The sequence below is a fragment of the Myotis myotis genome, unplaced genomic scaffold, assembly GCF_014108235.1.
Source record: "Myotis myotis isolate mMyoMyo1 unplaced genomic scaffold, mMyoMyo1.p scaffold_m19_p_13, whole genome shotgun sequence".
Taxonomy (NCBI): domain Eukaryota; kingdom Metazoa; phylum Chordata; class Mammalia; order Chiroptera; family Vespertilionidae; genus Myotis; species Myotis myotis.
Window position 1 is genome coordinate 14,495,950 of NW_023416317.1, and position 17,673 is coordinate 14,513,622.

Below are 17,673 nucleotides of genomic sequence, written 5' to 3' on the forward strand. Positions count from 1 at the left end.
ATAAAACCCCAATTACAGGGGGGATGACAAGACAGGGCAGTGGGGTGGGGTGCACCGGGGACCCTGGGATCATTGACCCCTTGTCCCCCATCTTCTGAGGCCTCTCGCTCTGTTCCCGGGCTGCCCCTCTCTGTTGAGCAGGGCAGAGGCAATGTGGACGCGGGAAAAGCCCCCGAAAACAGCTCCACTGAGTTCCTGGGACAACCTGCCCGGGGAGGCTCTGTGTGGAGTGAGCCCTGTTTATGGAGAGGCTGCCAGGCCCCGCTCTGCCTGGTCCTTCTTGCTCAGACCAGCCCATCGCTGCGCTGTCAGGGGGCAGAGTGTGTGTTTGGCATCTCTTCCTGCCCAACCTGAGCTGCTCTTCGTCTCGCTAGCAGCCCCTTCCAAGAAGCCAGTCCCCCAGCCCTCCTCAAGCCAGTTCTCTTCCAGGCCAGGGACGGGGCAGAAACGACCACGCATGGACCCTGCCCTGAAGGAACCCCCCACGGGGCACGCGGGTGGACAGGCTGGGGATCTCAGCTGGGAGTTGGGGCCTCAAGGGGAGGAGTCTTTCTGAGGACGGTCCTGGGTCGGGAAGGCTTCTCAGAGGACAGGATGGGGTCTGGGTCTCCCGGGGCTCCACGGCTCAGAGAGGACCAGGATCCCAGGCCTGGATGGGGGGCGGGGGGCTGCCTTCTGCGGGGCCGGAGAAGGGGTGGGATGCTGGGGCGGGAGCCCCAGGAAGCAGGTGCAGGAGCAGGTGGGTCAGGATGGGGTAGTGGTTAGAGCAGGGGTGGGCAAACTTTTTGACTCGAGGGCCACAATGGGTTCTTAAACTGGACCGGAGGGCTGGAACAAAAGCACGGATGGAGTGTTTGTGTGAACTAATATAAATTCAAAGTAAACATCATTACATAAAAGGGTACGGTCTTTTTTTTCAATAGTTTTATTCATTTCAAACGGGCCGCGGCCCGCGGGCCATAGTTTGCCCACGGCTGGGTTAGAGGGTCTGCTTAACTTGGATTTTATTCCATAAGAGATATGGAACCTTTTGAAGATTTGAGGTGGGACGTAGGGATGAGGAGAGGATGGCTGTACTGGAGATGAACAGCGTTGCTGGCTTCCGTGCACAGGGGGAGCTAAGAGAGGGGACGGGGAGGGGAGGAGTGTCTGAGGCCAAGTGGATGCAGAAATGAGGGGAAGGGAGGCTCAGTCTCCTGGGGCCCAGGTGGGTGTGGGAGATGGTAACGCCTGTCACTGAGACTCTCTTCCTTGACTGGGAGCCCCCGATTCCAGGTCTACAGAATGGTGCTGTGGGGGCAGCGCTGAGGACGAAGGCGGCCTTATGGGCCTGCTCATCCAGAACACCCACCCCTGTGCCTCTCCCAGTGACACACACCCAGCCTGTGCCCCCCTCTCAGTGACACCCACCCACCCCTGTCCCCCCTCCTCTCAGTGACACCCACCCAGCCTGTCCCCCCTCCTCTCAGTGACACCCACCCACCCCTGTCCCCCCTCCTCTCAGTGACACCCACCCAGCCTGTGCCCCCCTCTCAGTGACACCCACCCAGCCTGTCCCCCCTCCTCTCAGTGACACACACCCACCCCTGTCCCCCTTCCTCTCAGTGACACCCACCCAGCCTGTGCCCCCTCCTCTCAGTGACACCCACCCAGCCTGTCCCCCCTCCTCTCAGTGACACACACCCACCCCTGTCCCCCCTCCTCTCAGTGACACCCACCCAGCCTGTGCCCCCTCCTCTCAGTGACACCCACCCAGCCTGTGCCCCCTCCTCTCAGTGACACCCACCCAGCCTGTGCCCCCTCCTCTCAGTGACACCCACCCAGCCTGTGCCTCCTGCTCTCAGTGACACCCACCCAGCCTGTGCCCCCTCCTCTCAGTGACACCCACCCAGCCTGTGCCCCCTCCTCTCAGTGACACCCACCCAGCCTGTGCCCCCTCCTCTCAGTGACACCCACCCAGCCTGTGCCCCCTCCTCTCAGTGACACCCACCCAGCCTGTGCCCCCTCCTCTCAGTGACACCCACCCAGCCTGTGCCTCCTGCTCTCAGTGACACCCACCCAGCCTGTGCCCCCTCCTCTCAGTGACACCCACCCAGCCTGTGCCCCCTCCTCTCAGTGACACCCACCCGGCCTGTGCCCCCTCCTCTCAGTGACACCCACCCAGCCTGTGCCCCCTCCTCTCAGTGACACCCACCTAGCCTGTGCCCCCTCTCCCTTTGCTGTCTCAGCTGATGGATTACTTCTCCTCACGTGTGGGAGGTAATGGTTGGTCGGTGTTAATATGTCATCCAGTTGTGGTAACCTGTTTCCATTTTAAACAGGTCCTCAGGGCCTGCCTGGACTAAAGGAGTCCTCAGAACTCTTAGATCAGCCCCTAAACTTTCATTAGAGTTTTACCAGAAAACCATCAATTGTCCAGTTTTATTTTCAACTTATGTTTTTTTGGTTCCCTCTAGTAGAGTCTCAAATTGAGACCAGGTTAAAAAAAAATGATATGCTATGAAAATTTACTCTCTTTTGCCCTCTCGTGGAAGACTCTTGAACACCTTTTTAAATTTTATTTTATTGATTTTAAAATAAAAGCTATTTTTCATTAAAAATGTGTTATTTATGTAAACATAATGGGTTCATTATCATTTTCTTTTCTACATACTTTATTAATTGTCCTAAAAGTTTTCATCTTAATTTTATTTTACTATTTTTAAAAAAGCAATGCTTTTATTGATTTTATAAAGAGAGGAAAGGCGAGGGATAGAGAGATAGAAACAGCAATGAGAGAGAAACAGCAATCGGCTGCCACTTGCACGCCCCCAACTGGGGATCGAGGCCTTACCCTCACTGGGAATTGAACCAGTGACCTCTTGGTTCCTGAGTCAGTGCTCAGCCACTGAACCACACCAGCTGGGGTCTTATTTTTTATTTTAATTTATTTTAAATTTTTTAAATTTTTATCCTATATAATAAAGAGCTAATATGCTAATTAGACCGAATAGCAGAACAACCGTCTGGATGACCATCCAGATGACGTTCCAGATGAAGACGGTGCTGTGAGGGCCGAGCCCCTTGCATGAATTTTGTGCATTGGGCCTCTGGTTTTTAATATAATACTTCAAGCATATAGAAAAGTGTGCAGGCAATACCAAAATTTTCACGAACCCACCACCAAGCACGCGCGTGCTCTCTCTCTCTCTCCCCCCCTCCCCTCTTCTTCCTCCCTTCTTCCTTTCTGTGATATTTTATTTTATCTTTTTATTTCCATTGCCCACCCCCTCCTCTTTTGCATCCATCAGCTTGTTTCCTATATCTATGGGTTTGTTTCTGTTTATTTATTTATTTTGCTTTTTCTACATTCTACATATAAGTGAAATCATACTGTATTTGTCTTTCTCTGTCTGACTTATTTCACTTAGCATAATACCCTCAAGGTCCATCCTTGTCACAGATAGCAAGATTTTATTCTTTTCTTATTGCTGAATAATATTCCTTTATATATATATACATACACACATACATACATACACACACACACACATATATATAAAAAATATAAAATAGTCTAGTTTTATCATATATATTACATATATAATAATGTTATCTTATATATGTAATATCTATAATAATAAAAGCATCATATGCTAATTAGACCGGATGTCCTTCCAGACATCCTTCTGGATGAAGCCGGGGCAGCGAGGGAAGCCCTGGTCCTGGGTGCCTGCCGATAGCCGGAGGGAAGCCCGGGTTCTGGTGCCTTCCGATGCCAGAGGGAAGCCAGTGCCGGCAGCTGGGGAAGGAACGCCTACTCTTGCACGAATTTTGTGCATTGGGCCTCTAGTATATATTACATATGTGGTTTGTATGTGTATATATACACATCGTCTTTATCCATTCATCTAGTGATGTACATCTAGGTTGCTCCCATTTTTTAGCTATTACTAGTAATGTTGTAATGAACATAGGGGTTCATAGATCTTTTTGCATTAGTGCTTTGGATTTCTTCAGATAAATCCCCAGGAGTGAAATTGCTGGGTCATAAGGTAATCCTGTTTTTAATTTTTTGAGGAATCTCCATACTGTTTTCCACAGTGGCTCCACCAGTCTGCATTCCCACCAACAGTGCAGGAGGGTTCCCTTTTCTCCACATCCTTGCCGACACTTGTTTGTTAATTTTTGATGATAACTTTTATGACAGGTGTGAGGTGGTATCTCATTATGGTTTTGATTTGCATTTCTATGATAATTAGTGATGTTGAGCATCTTTTCATATGTCTGTTGGTTATCTGTATGTTCTCTTTGGAAAAATGTCTATTTAGGTCCTCTACCCATTTTAAAAATGGATTGTTTTGGTTTTGGGTGATAGTTGATATGAGTTCTTTATATATTTTTAATATTAAACCTTTATTGTATGTATCATGTATAACTTTCACCTCCAGTTCAATAGGTTGTCTTTTCATTTTGTTGATGGTTTCCTTTGCTATGCAAAACCTTTTTGGTTTTATGTAGTCCCATTTGGTTATTTATTTATTTATTTATTTAGTCTACTTTGTTCAAGGAGATACAATATCCAAAAAGATAGGGCTAAGCGTGGTGTCACAGAATTTATTGCCTGTGTTTTCTTCTGGGATTTTTATGGTTTCATGTCTAGCATTTAAGCCTTTAATCCATTTCGAGTCTGTATTTGTAGGTGGTGTAGGAAAATGGTCCAATTTCATTTTTTTGCGTGTGTCTGCTCAGTTTTGCCAACACCACTTATTGAGGAGACTGTCTTTACCCCATTAGATACCCTTGCCTCCTTTGTTATAGATTAATGGGCCATATAAGCAAGGGCTTATTTCTGGACTCGCTGTTCTATTCTATTAATCTATATATCTGTTATTATACTAGTGCCATAGATAGCTACCAGATTATTGTAGCTTTATAGTATCGTTTGATATCAGGGAGCATGATAACTCACTTTTTTCTTTCTCAAGATTCCTTTGGCTATTCTAGGTCTTTTGTGGTTCCATATAAATTTTATGATTAGTTGTCCAAATTCTGAGAAGTGTATTGATATTTTAAAAGGGATTGCATTGAATCTGTATATTACTCTAGGTAGTAAGGACATTCTAACAATATTAATCTTTTTTATTGTTTAAAGTATTGCAAATAGTAGTACATGTCTCCGTCCCCCCCTGGCTTTCCCCCCAATATTAATCTTTTAATCCATGAGCAAGGTGTATCCTTCCATTTATTTGTATTTTATTCAGTTTCTTCTGTAGCTTAATAGTTTTTAGAGTATAGGTACTTTTTTTTAACTCTTAAATATATTCCTAGGTATTTTATACATTTTGATGCATTTATGAAGAGGCTTTTTACAAATTTCTTCTTTTGAGCATTATTGGTGTATAGAACTGCAACAGATTTCTGTGTATTGATTTTGTATGTTGCAACTTAAGTCATTTATTAGTTCCTGTATGTTTCGGGAGGAGCCTGTAGGGTTTTCTATATACAGTATCATGTCGTCTGCAAATACTGAGTTTTCCTTCTTCCTTCCCGTTTGGATGCCTTTTATGTCTGTGTCCTATCTGAGTGCTCTGGCTAGGATGTCCAGTGCCATGTTGAATAGAGCTGGTGGGAGAGGGCATCCTTGTCTTGTTCCTGACCTCAGAGGAGAGGCTTTCAGCCTTTCACTGTTGGGTATGCTGTTGGCTGTGGGTTTGTCATGTATGTTTTTTAGTATGCTGAGATATGTTCCTTCTATGCCCACTTTGTTGAGAATTATGTGTTGTTGTTTTGAAACAAATGGTTTATTTGGTGACAAGGAGTAGAAGGGAATTCTTAATTCATCTCTCTTCTGCTGACTGGACCGCAATGGTCAAATGGCTAGCCGCACGCAACAATTCCCTCGCGGGCTCTGATCTTTTGCAGAAGTGCAAAGATGGCTGAGTTTGCATACGACTTGCAATTATTATTTTCTGGCCAGAAGGGCCAGCTGCTGTGGTTTCCAGTGCATCAGCAGTTGCTAAAGTCTCCTTGCCTCCTGGTTTCACAGCAGGAAGCAGACGGACTTCCTTGATGTTATTGGCCTGCGAGAAATATGGTGACTTGGTTAATGCCCAGGCCCCAGCCAGTTGTGGAGGCAGTCCGTATTCCAGCGTGGTCAGAAGTTTTCATCTATGAACGTGGCCTCATCATCACCAGTGGCCTTGGCCTGGGCCTATTATTTGACAAGCTGCCATGGCCACGTGGGGTGATGTAGCTCGGTGCAGGCATTGCATATTTCCTTCTTCATGACGGACAGCTCAAAGCGCTTAGTCAGATCCTCATTGTCTGTGGGTGATCACAGACGAATGTAGGATTGATGCTTATCACTTCCAGGCACTCCTCAACTAGCTTATCAAGGAGCCTGGCCGTGGTCCGAGGTAGAAGGCATTCGACAGCTTTTGACAGCTTTTGCCGCACAGATATCATCAAGAATTTTGCAAGGTTAGTTTCTGGCAGGGCTTTCTCGAGCTCTTCTACTGTGCTGATTCTCCGGGAGGGTGGGGTGGAGTCAATCTGGTAGGCTTGGTCTTCCGGGCCATCTGGATGGTAGCCATCTGGATGGTAGCCATCTGGATGGTAGGTGACCTTGTAACTGTCTATAATGTACTTCAACATCCCTGAAACCATCTTCTCTGTGGTTTCCATGAGATTGTGATAATTTGTGTAGGCCACGAAGAACTCAAAGGTGGGGACCTCAGGATTGTGAATCTAATTAATTCCTTCATTCTGGAACTGGTGTTCACTTTTTTTTTTTTTTCTTGGTTGTTACTTTCTTTTTTATTATTATTATTATTAGTTAAGGTATTACAAATGTGTCCTCATCCCCCCCATTAACCCCCAACCTCCCCCCCCACACACACACTCATGCTCTCGTCCCCCTGTTGTCCATGTCCATTGGTTTGGCTTATATACATGTATACAAGTCCTTCAGTTGATCTCTTCCCCTTACCCCCGCCCTCCCCTACTTTCCTTCTGGGGATTGATAGCCTGATCGCTGTTTCTCAGTCTTTGGGTCTGTCCCTTTTCATCAGTCTATGTTGTTCTCTATAATCCACAAATGAGTGAGATCATGTGGTATTTATCTTTCTCTGACTGGCTTATTTCACTTAGCATAATGCTCTCCAGTTCCATCCATGCTGTTGCAAAAGGCAAGAGTTCCCTTTTTTTTTTTTACCGCAGCATAGTATTCCATTGTGTAGATGTACCACAGTTTTCTAATCCACTCATGCTGATGGGCACTTAGGCTGTTTCCAAATCTTAGCTATGGTGAATTGTGCTGCTATGAACATAGGGGTGCATATATCCTTTCTGATTGGCGTTTCTGGTTTCGTGGGATATATTCCTAGTAGTGGGATCACTGGGTCAAATGGGAGTTCCATTTTTAGTCTTCTGAGGTAGCTCCATACTGTTCTCCACAGTGGCTGCAACTGGTGTTCACTTTTAAAAATATATATATTTTTATTGATTTCAGAGAGGAAGGGAGAGGGAGAGAGAGATAGAAACGTCAATGATGAGAGAGAATCATTGATCGGCTGCCTCCTGCATGCCTCCCACTGGGGATCGAGCCCCGCAACACAGGCATGTACCCTCACCTGGAATCAAACTGTGACCTCCTGCTTCATAGGTCAATGCTCAATGACTGAGCCACGCAAACTTGTGTCCAATTTTGTGAACATGGTCAATGTCACCAACCATTAGCATCTTATGGTAGAGTTCTGGAGCAGTTCTGATATATAAAGTCAGGTCCAGCTCATTGTGGTCCATGATAAAAGGCTGGGCCATACCTCCCCCTGGAATGATGTTCATCAGGGGAATTTCAATCTCTAGGAATCCCAACTCATCTAAGAGACTTCTTATACTGTGTGATGATCTTAGAGCAGGTGATACAGTTCTGCCTCATAATTCAGGATCAAGTCCAAGCATCTCTGATGATATCGTGTTTCCTTGTCTTTGAGGCCAAAGCGAAACTGAGGTAACATATGCAAGCAAGGACACAGCAGTGCGATCTCTTAGGGAATGCTGCTCGGCTCACCCTTCTTGGTTTTCCCAGGATTCCCCGAACTCCAATTATGTCTCCCTGGCACTGTTACTGATACGGATAAACTCTTCCTCTGATGTATAACTTCTGGAATTGGCCATGACTTGCCCCTTGACCCCTTTCCTCGAAGGTCACAGAAGATGAGCTTTCCTCTGGAAGCTCTTGGGGCATGGATTCTGCCTGCCACCTTTAAGGTGATGTCACTCAGGTGGTCCCCAGGCTGCAGGTGACTGTATTATTGGATGAAGTGAGTGAGCAAGACGTCTACATGGAACTTGTGTGGGTACGGGTCTCCCCCACTGGCCTTTCGCTGGTGGGCTGCTGGGCTGCGAACCTGTTAGTATTGGTTTGGGTCCAGGCTCTCCTCAGCCCCACATCGTTTGTCAGTGGTGTGGCTGGTGGCCGCAGCAGTGGCCTGGCTTGGTTGTTTCTCACTGAGCTCCTTCTGCTTGGCCTCCTTCTCCATTACCTTCTTCTCAGCTTCCAGGCATTTTTTAAGCTCCTTCTTTTATGAGAAAGTGGCTCGTCCTTGTGAAGGGCTGTGAAAGGAGCACGTTCATCCAGTTGCAGCTCCCCCTCAGCCGACGGTGCCCAGGAGGTTTGGTGCAGGGACCCCCTAACAGGCCTGACAAACTACTGGGCACAGCAGCTTGCGTCATCATGGCAGAGCGCCATGGAACCAATGATCACCCCACTTACTGCTCAGTTTCTTCTGGCCACCATCCACATTCACCACAGAAGGTCAAATCTGAAAGGTGCTGAGAGTTTTTATCATAAAAGGATGTTGAATTTTTTCAAAGGCTTTTCCTGCATCTATTGAGGTTTTGCTTTATTTTGTTAATGTGATGTATCACATTAATTGATTTGTGCATGGTGAGCCATCCTTACATCCCTCATAGGAATCCCACTTGGTCATGGGGAATAATCCTTTGAATGTGTTGTTGAATTTGCTAATATTTTGCGAATATTTGCATCTATGTTCATCAAAGATGTTGACCTATAGTTTCTTTTTTTGTAAGAAGTTACAAAAAAGGAATTTACAGGTTTTGGTATCGGGTCATGCTGGCTTTATACTAGTAAAATGAGTTTGGAAGCATTCCCTCCGCTTTGACTTTTGTAAGTAGTTTAAGAAGGATAGGTATTAATTCTTCTTTGAATATTTGGTAGAATTAACCTGTAATGCCATCTGGCCCTAGACTTTTATTTGTTGGGAGTTTTTTTGATTACTGCTTCAATTTCATTGCTACTAATTGGTCTGTTCCAATTTTGTATTTATTTCTGGTTCAGACTTGAAAGATTATATACTTCTAGGAATTTATCCATTTCTTTTAGGTTTTCAAATTTATTGTTTATAGTATTCTTTAATAATCCTTTGTATTTCTGTGTGGTTGTGATGTCTTTTTCATATATGATTTTATTTATTTGGGTTCTCTTTTTTTCTTGATGAGTTTGGTTAAAAGTTTGTCTATTTTAAAGAACCAGCTCTTAGTTTTATTGATCTTTTTATTGTATTTTTTAATGTATATTTTGTTTATTTCCCCTCTGACTTTAACTATTTCCTTCCTTCTGTTTACTTTGGGTTTTGTTTATTCTTTTTTTCTAGTTTGGGATTTTTCTTTTTTCTTGAGGTAGGCGTGTATACCTATGAGATTCCCTTTCAGAACTGTTTTTGCTGCATCCCATAAATTTTGAAAAGTTGTGTTTTTATTTTCATTTGTTTCAAGATAGTTTTTGATTTCTTGTTAGATTTCCTCTTTGATCTGTTGGCTGTTTAATAGCATGTTATTTAGTCTCCACATGTTTGTGTTTTGTTCCAGTTTTCTTTCTGTAGTTGATTGATTTTTAGTTTTATGCCATTGTGGTCAGAAAAGATGCTAGATATGAAAAATTATATACTTTGTACTCCCTTTCGCCCCCGAGTGTCAGACTCTATTTTTTTTAAAGAATATTTTATTTTTAGAGAGGAAGGGAGAGGGGGAGAGAGAGAGGAACATCGATGTGAGAGTACAGCATCGATTGGCTGACTGCTGCATACCCCCTACCGGGATTGATCTCACAATGCCGGCTTGTGCCCGGATGGGGAATTGAACTGGCAACCGTTCAGTGCATGGGATGACACCCAAGCAACTGAACCACACTAACAGGACCTCTAGTGGCAGACTCTTGAACACCTGTTTTCAGTTCTAACTGCTTTGGAATTGATTTAAAAAATAAGGAGTGCATGTCTCCTCACTGTCTGATATTATCACAGCCATTGAGTCCCTAAGGGAGCATAAAGGCATATAGAATTGATAGGTCTGGATTTTTAATATTTAACATTTCACATTATTCTTTGATTTAATTAATATCTTGAGGTATTACAAACCCAAGGCTAAGAATTGATGCTGTGTGTACCAGTCATCATTCCTGCTAAATATCTTATTTTCTTCTATTGTCCTGGGTTCTGGAGAATATGGGATGGAGGTCCTGTGTGGAGTTCTAGGTCTATCAAGAAAAATATTAAAAGATTACCCATCCATCTGAGTGTAGTATCTTGAGGCAATTAAGGCTCATAATAATGGGGGGAAAAATAAACTCTTCTGGGAAATGAATGGGGCTGTCGAAGTTCTTTTCCCTGTCTGACAAATCATTTTAGAGAAATACTCATATTCTCCACAAAGTGGGCTCTTTAAGAAAAAACTCGAACACATTGACTCAAGTTCTCTGTAAGTTACTACTTCAGTGCCTGAGCTGAAGCAGGTGAGAGCCCAGCACAGTGCCTGACGCAGCATCGACCCAGGTAGATGCCTGCAGGCTTTCTGTTACTGCAGCCTGTAGACTTCTACCTGCTGTTTTGCCATGTTTTCATATGCTTGTTTTTGTCTTTGCATTTTTATATGGAAAATTTGCCCAAGTTTTATATAAAGTTGTATTGTTTATGTAAGGCCTCGTGATATTTTAAATATAGCATCCAGTAGTCATAACAACTATGAAAGTAACATGTGCACATTGTATTATATACTCTACTAGAGGCCCGGTGCATGAAATTTGTGCATGGGGGTAGAGGGGTCCCTCAGCCTGGCCTGTGCCCTCTCACAGTCTGGGACCCTTCAGGGGATGTCCGACTGCCTACGTAGGTCTGATCCCCAGGGATCAGGCCTAAGCCGGCAGTCGGACATCCCCCTCGCAGTCCAGGATCCCTCTTGCAGTCTGGGACCCCTCGCTCCTTACCATCCACCTGCTCGCTACTCCTTACCGCTTGGCTCGCTGCTCCTTAGCACTGCCACTAAGGCGGGAGAGACTCCCACCACTGCCACTGCACTCGCTAGCCATGAGTCTGGCTTCTGGCTGAGCGGCACTCCCCCTGTGGGAGCACACTGACCACCAGGGGGCAGCTCCTGCGTTGAGCATCTGCCCCCTGGTGGTCAGTGCATATCATAGTGACTGGTCTTTCTGCCAGTAGTTCTGCTGTTTGGTCTATTTGCATATTAGGGTTTTATTATATAGGATAATGTGCTTTTATCCATGATCCCTGAACCTTTAATGAGTTATGAATATTTCCCCTCCCAGAGTAGGATACTGAGGCTCAGGCAGGGTAAGCAACATGTCCAGAGTCACACAGTTAATACCAGCCTCTGGCGAGGGTTTTCTGCTCCCAGGGCTGGTGTTGTTTATATTATGGGAGAGAGGAAAATCCCCCTTCTCAGGAGGCTGTTGTACGACTTGAGTGAACAGCAGTGTTTTTGCTGGGAATGTGTAGAAATTATCCTATTGTAGGATCTAACAAGCCTTCTTGAATAGGTATTTATGCCGTGTTGACTTGGTGAATAAGCAGACCGTGGAGCTGGACCAAACTAAAGAAGGCACTGAGGTTGGCAGAGGGCCTGGCACAGAGCTGTTGATGCCCAGGGATCACGATTCTCCCCTGTGATGTGTGCTGAGTTTGGCATCCAGTACAGAGGCGTCTTCTCCCTCTCAAGAACTGGGACTTTGTCAGCTGTCTTTGATTTGGCTCCTCCCCAGATACTAGAGAAGGGTTACATGGAGTTACAGCAATATGATTCTGGGAACACAGTTCCTCTCCCACCCTGTGAGGTCAGTTCTGTGTCCTTAGGACACACAGGAGGGACTCTGCTTGACAGTTATGTCACGATGTTGATATAGTAGGTGTTGGTAGAAAGGCCCTAATCACAGATGTTGGCGGTCACACAACCTTCTTTCCGTTTCTCCAATGTGCCATACTCCCTGTCACAGGGCCTTTGCACATGTCACTTCTGCTGGGAATGCTTTCCCCTACCATTCTTCATCTCATAGAGCTCATACAAAGGTTTACTTTTTCTGAAAACCTTCCTTAACTCTTGTATAAATATATACTTAGCCTTGGTAAAATACCTATTCAACTCATTAATGAGAGAACTTAATGACTGAGGAAAAGAAAGCTGGTCCTAAGAAGTATCCAGGAAGGTGTGTGTGTGTGTGTGTGTGTGTGTGTGTGTGTGTGTGTATGCATGTGAGTGTGTGTATATAAATATATACTAGTATACTCATATAAACTGTTGTATGTGTGTATATGTGTATATATGTGTGTATACATATGTGCATGTATATAGTCATGAAAAAATGTGGAAAAAAGAATGTTGCGATAAGATTCTTATCCCAACCCGAAATATAAACTGTTTAAGGTCCTACATTGTAACCTTTGGAATTATTTTTAACCTGTCAGAAATTGTCAGTCTTTTACAAGTTAACATCCTAACTTCATAGAGTCTGGACCACTGGGATCTTGCTGTCTGTGCATTCAAACCCTGTGGGGTTTTCTGGGAGGGAGCAGGTAGCTTTGATTTGGGGTGTGTGTCTGTGAAGCGTGGAGTCTGATTGAAAGAACAGCCTCTTATGATGGAAATGGGATGCTTTTGTGGGCCACCTGCAGACACTTGGCCAGACTCCCCAAGTTGCGTGAGTTCTCTGATGCAGAGCTGTAGCATTCACTTTTTAGGTGACATTCAAGTGCACTAGCGAGAGAAACAAGTGAGGAGTGAAATGAAATACTCTATGACCTTGTACTTTCTCTCATCTTTTTTTTTTTTAATTGGAGTTCAGATTAATAACAAAACAAAGAACAACAGAAGATATTTGAGACTGACGCCTCCAGGCAGTACTTATTTTCAGCTGCGCGTTTCTAATACTGGCCAGCAGGGGGCACTCTTCCCTCACATTCAGTGTGTTTTCCTGCTTGAAACGGTTCTCTTGTGAAGGCAGGAACCCTGCTGTCTCATGCCCTCAGACCCGGAAAAGATTTCACTTCTGGGTATTTCTCATTTAATTCTGAGTTCTCAAAGGTGGGGCTTTCCCCTCTTAGAGCTGCAATGTCTGTGCTGTTGTTTGAACATTGGCACCCACTATTGTCAAGCAAGCAAAGCCCTATAAAAGTCAGAAGAGGGAGGTGCATTCTCCAAGGTTCTTAGAACACAGACTCAGACAGAAGGGGGGCCAAGTGGGCACAGAGCTTTGCATAAACGCCAGTGAATAAATGCTTGGCTTCAGGTGCGCCCGACCTGCACACCTCCATGGTCCAGGCCACGCCTCCCATTGGTGCAAAAATGCAAGAGATGGTTTCAGAAACAGAGCTTTCACTGGCCAGTCCTCCAGGGAAACAACACTGGGACATACAGGACACTGTGCTTCCCAGGGGGGCATTTTAATTCCTTCCAGTGGATTCTTTGTGTTTCCCCAACATATTTTTAATCTTGTTGATGCTATTAATAATACTGATAGGTAATATTTATTGTGCTCTTGCCATTAGCTGGGCACTGGGCTAAGTCCTCATATGAGTGTCAGCTTATTTGACCTTAAAATCTCAAGAGGCGAGGGAACTGCTGGGTCTTCTGAGGCTTTTTGAGGGTCAGACACTTACTGAGGTTCACTTAGCCAGGGAGGGAGGATCCAGATTTGACCCACACAGGTATTGCCCAGACCTCTCCATCAGCCTTATGTTGAGTCCCAATTATAGGCTGGATTGTGTGGTGCAGGCACAAGACACAGCACATCTCTGGTTAATTTTAATTTCAAATGTGTTATTGTTTAAATGCTTGAAAGTTGAGAGAGAGCTCTCTCCGGAAGCAAACATCTGAGATTGGAGGCCCTAAGGAATCCCTTGTTCCTAAGAAGGTCCCTTCCTCAGTGGCCACCAGGATGGAGGTGTAGGCGGTGGGGGGTAGGGTCAGGGGAGGTTGCTGGGCTCCTCCTTTCTTTCACCTAGAGCAACTCTGCTTCCACCAAGTGGATGTCTTTGAGGAGGATCGCGTTTGACATATGGATTGTTACTAAAAAGAATTAGCGAACCCCCAGTGTAGGGGATCAAGAGCACGCCCAGGAGCGGTATCCACCCCACGGGTCTGGGTCCCTTCATCTTCCAGCTCTCTCTCCAGTGGCTCCTTCCCTCCTGCCTCCCTCTTGGGCACACACTTCCTTCCCTGGCTCCTGCTAAGCCTTCGCATTGCCAGCAGCTGGGCTCAACTCCTGTGGGGTGGGGGCTATGATGATGATGACAAGTCCTGGAGCCAAAGCTCAGCTCCCCTACCTGCTAGACCACTGGGCACTCGCCTAGTGCCCCAGGTTCCTCATCTGTGAGATGGGGTGTTAATAGAATCTCCCCATCAAGTTGTGTGGATTATCTGAGACGAATGCGCACACCTGGCCCTGAGTGAGTATTCAATAACCATGGGCCTTTGTGAGTATTCATGATTATTAATACTAGTATTATGATGACCATCACCATCCCATTGTTCTCTTTCATTTTCCTCCCCGTATTCTCAAGAGAGTTCACACTCTCTTCTGCTTCCACTTCTTCCTCCTCAGAGCCTGGCCGACCGCCCCTCGCACCCCCACTACTGCCCTCAAACAGGTTGTGGCCGAGAGCAAGGCTGTCAGGTGCGCTTCGCACAGTCTGCAGCGTGGGTGCCCCGTTGACCGCAGCGGGCCCTGGCCCCGTCTCCTCCTGGACAACTCTACTTCTTCCTGTTTGCTGGCTTCCTCCTCCCTGCCCGCAGGTGCACCCCTCCCCAAGTCCTGGCCTCTGTTCTCACTGGAGGTTCTTGCCTGTGGCCAGCCCATCCACGCCAGGGCCTTCTCTTTGACCTCAGCTACAAATCCCAGTCCCATCATGTGCTGGATCGATCTGCCTGCACCTGGCAGGGCCCCCGGGCTGGTATGTGTTAAACCAAGTTCCAGACCCTCCACTGCTAGTCCTGCCTTCTGACTCCCCAATGGCACTCTGCCTTCTGAGTCCACCACCTGGAGCCGGCATCGTCTTTGAGGAGGCTTGGGTGTTATTGGCCATTTTACAAAAGAGCAACCTCGGAGAGAGGCAGGGTGGGGGCTTGCACAGATCCCAGAGTTTGGGTTCCCTTTAGCCGGGAAGGGGGGCCTTTGACTCCTGGCTCACCTTTCCTTCCCAAGCTGGAATGGGTCCCAGAAAGCTGTTGATAAAGTCTCAGGGGTGGAGAAGGCAGCAGGTCCACTGTTATTTCTGTGAGCCTGGCCCCAAGTGAGGAGGCTTCTTCAGGGAGAAGATGATGGGAAGGAACGAGTCTCGATGAGCTGTGCTGAGTGAGAGAAGTTGGACACACAGACACTGCTTACGACCCCACTCCACAACTTGTGGAAAAGGCAGAATTACAGGAACAGAAAACAGATCACTGGTGGCCAGGAACCCGGCTGGGGAGGAGGGTGTGACCACCAAGCGGTGTAGGAAGAACTTTTGGGGGTGGGGGTGTGTGGAACTGTGTCTTCATTGTGGGGCCACATACTTCTGAGTGTTTGTCAAAACTCACATCTGCACAGCAAAGTGTGAATTTGAGTCTATGTAAAAGTGTAATTTTAAAAATGAGTTCATAAGATGCAGGCTGCTGGGCGGGAAGACAAGATACGCTGCCGACACCCTCTAGCAGGTCGGTCCTCACCCCAGATTTACAGATGTGGAAACTGAGGCTAGGGGCCTTTGGGAATTGGTGGAGAGAAGGTTTCTTTCTTTTCTCTTCTGCCTTCACCTCAGCCCCTCCAGGCCCTGGGTGCTGCTCTGGGAGCTGAGGACCAAGCTCTTGGGAGATGCAGGCAGTTGGGCTGGTGTCTCCCCCACCGTCTAGAGCTCTAGATAACATGCATGGAATGCATGACCCAAGAGCGGTGTGGAGAGAGGGCCAGGGAGGAGGGCCTTGAGGACAGGGCGTGGGGGGCGGTTGGTGGCAGCAGGTGTCTGTAGGCAAAGGAGAGTTCAGTCCGAGGCTCCGGGGAGCCTGCGCCGGGAAGCAGGGCTGGTCCCATCCGTCCGTCTCTGAAGGCCCGCCTGCTGCACACCCGCACTTCCTGTCTTGCTGCTGGGGCCTTAGGGTGGCGGGGACGCCTCCAGTTCAGTCCGCTCTGCCGGTGATTCACTCATCCCTCCTAGACTCCAGCACCTAAATGCAATCTGTTAATAAGCCGTGTCTGGCGGGGCCCGGGGGCATCTGTAACTGCCTGGCAGTCAGTGGCCGATGATCTCCTGGGCACGAATTGGGAGACCAGAAAACACTTGCTGCTCCTTGCTTTTCTGTCCCACTTGCCGGCCCAGGTCACCGTCTGTGGTTATCTTGGTCATTCACTTGGTTGGTTATTTGTTAACGGTCCACGCCTCCCCACCGCCCCTTGGCCCTGTTTGCTTGCGAGTTTTAGGTTTGCATGGTTCGCTCTCTCACCGGGGCCTGGCCCCCAGGAGCACTCAGAAAACGATTGTGAAATGAATGCGGGACGAGGCAGGAGGGCTGCAGACAGCTGCTCGGCTCTGTCCTCAGCAGTGCACACTCCCCTCTCAGAGCCTCGGTTTCCTCGTCCGTCCGTCTTTACAAGGAGCTGCCCGAGCTCTCGCTGCCCACCCTGCCCGGAGACCAGCCCCGGTGGCAGAGCCGGTCCAGGGCTCCCAGGAGCGGTGAACATGCCGTGTCCTCAGTGGGCTGAGCACGGCTGTTCTAGGGGTGAGGATGGTTCCAGCACCTGGGCAGTGTGCTTTGCAAGGCATATGTCTATTTTAATTTAAATTCATGGTGTTTGTATTAGATTTCCTTATGTTTCTTTGTTTTTCTTTTGGAAGCATTCATAGGCCAGTGCTGAAAAAATTACCATCCTTCGCTCCAAAAGAAATATAATTTCCCATAACATTTTGGATTTCCAGGATCCAGGAGGCAAGCCAGTGTTTCTTTTGCTGATAGCAGGTGGGGTGGGGGTGGGGTGTCAGCTAATGCAGGGCCACCGAGGAGTTTGAGGGTCGCTTTCCACTGTGGAAGGCCAGCCTGGCCTCCGTGTTTGCTTTTCCTCCTCCTCTCAAATGCACTCCGAGAGCCAAACGAATTCAAAATATTATCCTTTCCTCGGTGGGCCCTTGGCAGTGCGCTATCTGTGAAGTCCAGGGGTGAACATGCACGTGGTCATAGGTCAGTGTGGGCCGTTAAAAATGAACTTTATAAAACAGAAAGTGGAAAGTGCACGAAGGGATTAAAAAAACCTTCTACCTCTATCATGATGTATGATAGTGTTTTCCTTATCTTTTTTAGCATGCGTTTGTTCATTATGTAACTTTGTACCATACTTTAAAATTCAGCAAT

The 17,673-nt window shown here is 46.8% G+C and overlaps 1 protein-coding gene and 1 pseudogene across 3 annotated transcripts in view; one reads left to right on the forward strand and one right to left on the reverse strand.

Moving 5' to 3' along the window:
* The window catches only part of ARHGEF3 (Rho guanine nucleotide exchange factor 3), a 260,452-nt gene that overhangs the window by 38,992 nt on the left and 203,787 nt on the right, over positions 1-17,673 (forward strand). The window lies entirely within an intron of this gene.
* Positions 5,820-10,899, reverse strand: LOC118668561 (annotated as a pseudogene).